Source organism: Gobio gobio, assembly GCF_949357685.1.
Source record: "Gobio gobio genome assembly, chromosome: 4".
Classification (NCBI taxonomy): domain Eukaryota; kingdom Metazoa; phylum Chordata; class Actinopteri; order Cypriniformes; family Gobionidae; genus Gobio; species Gobio gobio.
In genome coordinates, this window is record NC_137100.1 from 47,505,249 (window position 1) to 47,509,362 (window position 4,114).

Here is a 4,114-nt window from a genome sequence, read left to right on the forward strand (position 1 = left end):
GGAATATACCACACCTTGCCGTCAGCTCGCTTCAACTGCTGATGTGGTACAAGCTCAGCATAACCCTTTTCAATAACTTCAAAGAGGAAAGCTGTGTACTCTTGATGATAATATTTGTTCCTCTTGAACTTCCTGTGAAGACTTAAAAAACGCTGCTCTGCGATGCTGTGGTTATTTGGCAAGACGACATTTTCAGCCTTAAAAGGCAAGTCAAAGCAGTAGTGTCCTTAATCAAACTGAATTGAAGACTCCATTATTTACATGAACTGTTGATCTTCTCTGGAAAGGCATACACCGTCCGATTTTTCAATGAAATCCTGATTGTATGGAGCAACTAATAAGTCTTGTAGCTTGACGACTGAGATCCTATTGGCTGTGACAGCAGGGGGACCCATCTTGCCTTTGTGCGGCTTACCACCTCTCAGTGGACCATTTACGACCCACCCCAGCAGAGTCCTGACAGCATATGGTCCTTCGCCTTGGCTATTTATTATTTCCCATGGTTCCATGAGCTTTGGCGCATTGGTGCCAATCAGCAATTCCACCTCTGCCTCAAGACTGGGAACTCTAATGCCTTCAAGATATTTCCCTCCCTCTATGTCCTGTTGAGTGAAGATGTTATTTCTGCTCACAGGCAAAGTCCTTTGAGTATAGATTTCAGGTAAGTCCAGGAAGTTTCCCTCATTCAAGCCAGAGACCTCAAGACCACCAAGTAAGACTGTGTCTACAGGCCTCTCTTGGCCAAGAGTACGAAGAAGAATGCTAGTCTTTACTCCTGAAAGATTCAGTTCTCTCATGAGACGATGGGCACAGAAAAAAGCTGAACTCCCAGGGTCTAGAAAGGCATAGGTGTTCAGAATCGTACTTCCGCACTTAGCCTTCACCTGTACAGGCACAATAGAGAAACACATTCATCACTTCCGGCCCCAGTATGGCCACACGTCTCCAATGACACAAGTGCATTATTGACTGATACTTCCTGTACTTTAGATTCTATGTGTAGGACAGTTGGATGTTTGCGTTTACATAAATCACATGTCAAGGGCTTGTCACATTCCCTGCTCATATGACCTCTCCTCAGACAGCTGAAACACACTCTGCCTACTTTCAAAGCCTCCAATTTCTCCCTGTGTGTCATCTCATCAAGCTGTGAACACTTCTCCACTGAATGCTGGCTCTTACACACAGCATGACTCTTCATCATTTTTCTGTGAAGCCGGCCCTCTGTGCTGTTGGTGCCAAGCTGCTGATGTGGTTGGTCCGAAGGCAGTATTGATGGCTGCAACAGTAACTTGGCCTCTTCCAGTATACCTGCTCTTGGGTTTATAGGAAGGGTCTGGTGGAATACCCTGTAGGTCACCAAAGAGAGGATCAGACAGAATCTTTACCTGACGCTCAATGAAGGCCACAAGATCTGGGAGCATAGCTCTGTAACCACAGTGCTCCTGCAGCTCCCAGGCGACAGACCTCCATTTTTCCCTCAGTTTATATGGCAACTTCATCATTATCAGGCGAAGATTGGATGGCACGTTCATCTCCTCCATATGCTGCAAATCTTCCATAACATTGCAACAATCCCTTAAAAAGATTGAAAAGGACTGCAGAGCATTAATGTCATCAACCCTCATCATTGGCCACGTCATAGCCTTCTCCATATAAGCTACAGCAATTTTTAGTTCATTTCCAAAGTGTTCTTTCAATAAATTCTTTGCTCTCTCATAGCCCTGCCCAGGAGCCATATTATAGCAACTCCGAACCAGTTCTCTTGGCTGCCCTCTGGTATGTTGTTCGAGATAATAGAGACATTCTTGTTTATCTGTAATTTTCTTTTCAATTGCTTGCTCGAAAGCTCTAATAAAAGCAGCATGTTTAAGTGGATCACCATCAAACTCTGGGATAGTTTGTGTAGGAAGAGAGGCTAAGACTTGGTTCTGAACCAACTGAGCGGGATGTTAGTTTACTGTTGTATAAGGTCATATAGAGTAGAATGTTGAACATTATCAAGAGAGGAATAATAATGTGACTGATTGCATACGTGTACTCCCTTGTGAGGTCAGTGGCTGAGATCCTGCTGTTAAAGCGCTGGTGAGTCTGGATCCATTTCCCTGCACTTCAGACTCAGGCAAATGGGTAGGCCGACTCCCTTGTGAGGTCGAGGGCTGAAGTCCTGATGGTGCAGCGTTGGCGAGTCTGGTTCCATGAACGTTCTCCCGTACCTCAGACCTGTGAGAAGATGGTGCATATGACACTGAAGACAGAGTTACCAGACCTTACCAAAGACTGGGCTTGTGGAATATGCAGCCTTCCTTTAGGCCGTACGGCCAATGGTAGAGAATGGTCCTGTTGGAAAGAGACAGTTTTAGAAGATTGCAAAACGGAAGCGGTGTTCGGATAATTTGATGTTTGTGATTTCAAATGAGCATGAAGATAGGCATTCATGGCATCTTCTCCATTATCCTCTTCATACTAATCCACGTCTTCACCACCACACATTTTCAAACACAGACAATCTAGCTGTAGCAGCAGCCAACTTGGCCTCAACCTCTAGCCGTTCCTTTTTCCTTTTCAACTTTGTCTTTTCCATTTGAAGGGCTTCTTCTTCAACGTCAATGTCATGCATTTTTCTCAAAGCAGCTGCAGACTTTAAAAGTGCAGTCCTTTCAGCCTTTGCCTCTAAACGTACAGAAATACTGGAAGCCTTTGAATGGACAGAAGAGTGATCTTTATGGTTTGACCCTTTACTTGAAACATTAGATATGCTATCTTCAGGCCTTATGTCAAAATGTGTTATAGACAACACATCAAGATTCTCATCGTCTTTTTTTGCAGCAGCATCAGCCAATTTCTTCACATCATTCTCAAATTTGTTAATTTCCTCTGTTTTCTGTGCTAGCCAATGTTGTAGCTTATCGTATTCAGGGTCTGACATAGGCATTTCCAGCAGAGTAATTTGAATTTCCAAAGCATCATTACACAACGTGATATATTTACTTAGACATTTTTTCACGTCAAACACAGTTTGAGATGTCCTTTTTCCAGAGAGAGCCTCATTGATCCTTTGCTTTAATTTTATTAGCTTGCATAAGGTGGGATTTACGATTTTGTTTTGCAGATTTTCAAACAGCATTTTAAATCCCTTAGCTGTTAGTTTTCTTATGCGTTTCCCAGAATTGTCAACAACAGAGCTAGACTTATCAGGAATATCATTCTCGTCTGTAGCCACAGAAGCGGTCTTGGTCTTGTCGGGCAAATTTTCTTCCTCCGCACTCATCTTTGTGCATTAAGCGTGTCAAATTCAAAGCGCTCAATGAAACAGCACAGTTTACTTTACTTATGCGGAGGCAACCAACAGCACACACAACACAGCCTTAAAACAACAGCCTTTTCAAAGCAACAGCACTGAAACAGTCTTTAATTTCAATTTCAAGAGTCCACCCTTTTCCAATTCCATCGGCAGAAATATATGAAAGTGTACCCACCAGCTTTCTGTGGTTGCGGTCTGCGTGAGGACTTACAGGTGTTTCAATTCAAACTTCCAGGCTCCATGATAGATAAGCAATCCCATGAGATGGAAATCGATATCCAAACGATCAGGACGCTCCTGTCCAATTCAGAAGCGTATCCAAACAAAAAAAGCCAGGTTCTTACTGCTGTTGAGGCTATCCTATAAGCCTCGGCGTGGATGGCATGGTGTTCTCAACTCACAGCAAAGGAATCCAAGTCCAAGCATTAGCTTGCTTTTCTCATTTATTATAAAAGTAGAAAGGGTATTTTCCATCAGATGATTCTTCACCCAGTGTGGCTATAAATAAAGTGCTGTTGTGCTGTTGGTGGAAAGGGTGCTCACGGCTATGGTAAAAACCGTGTTCCCCGCCATCCACACCTTGCCTAAATAATTACCTCACCTGTAAATATACCCAACTCCCAGTGAAGTGCCACACCTAGGGCAATGCTCCCCCCAGAGGCTAAAATAAGTAATAACTAAATTAACCTGTCTGAAAGTGAATATAAATGGCTCCTACAGTGATGTAACAAAACAAACAACAGAAACTCTTCAGTGGCACTGCGAAAAACTTTTGCTCAAAATTGGCATTAAGATCAAGAGACATTTGAA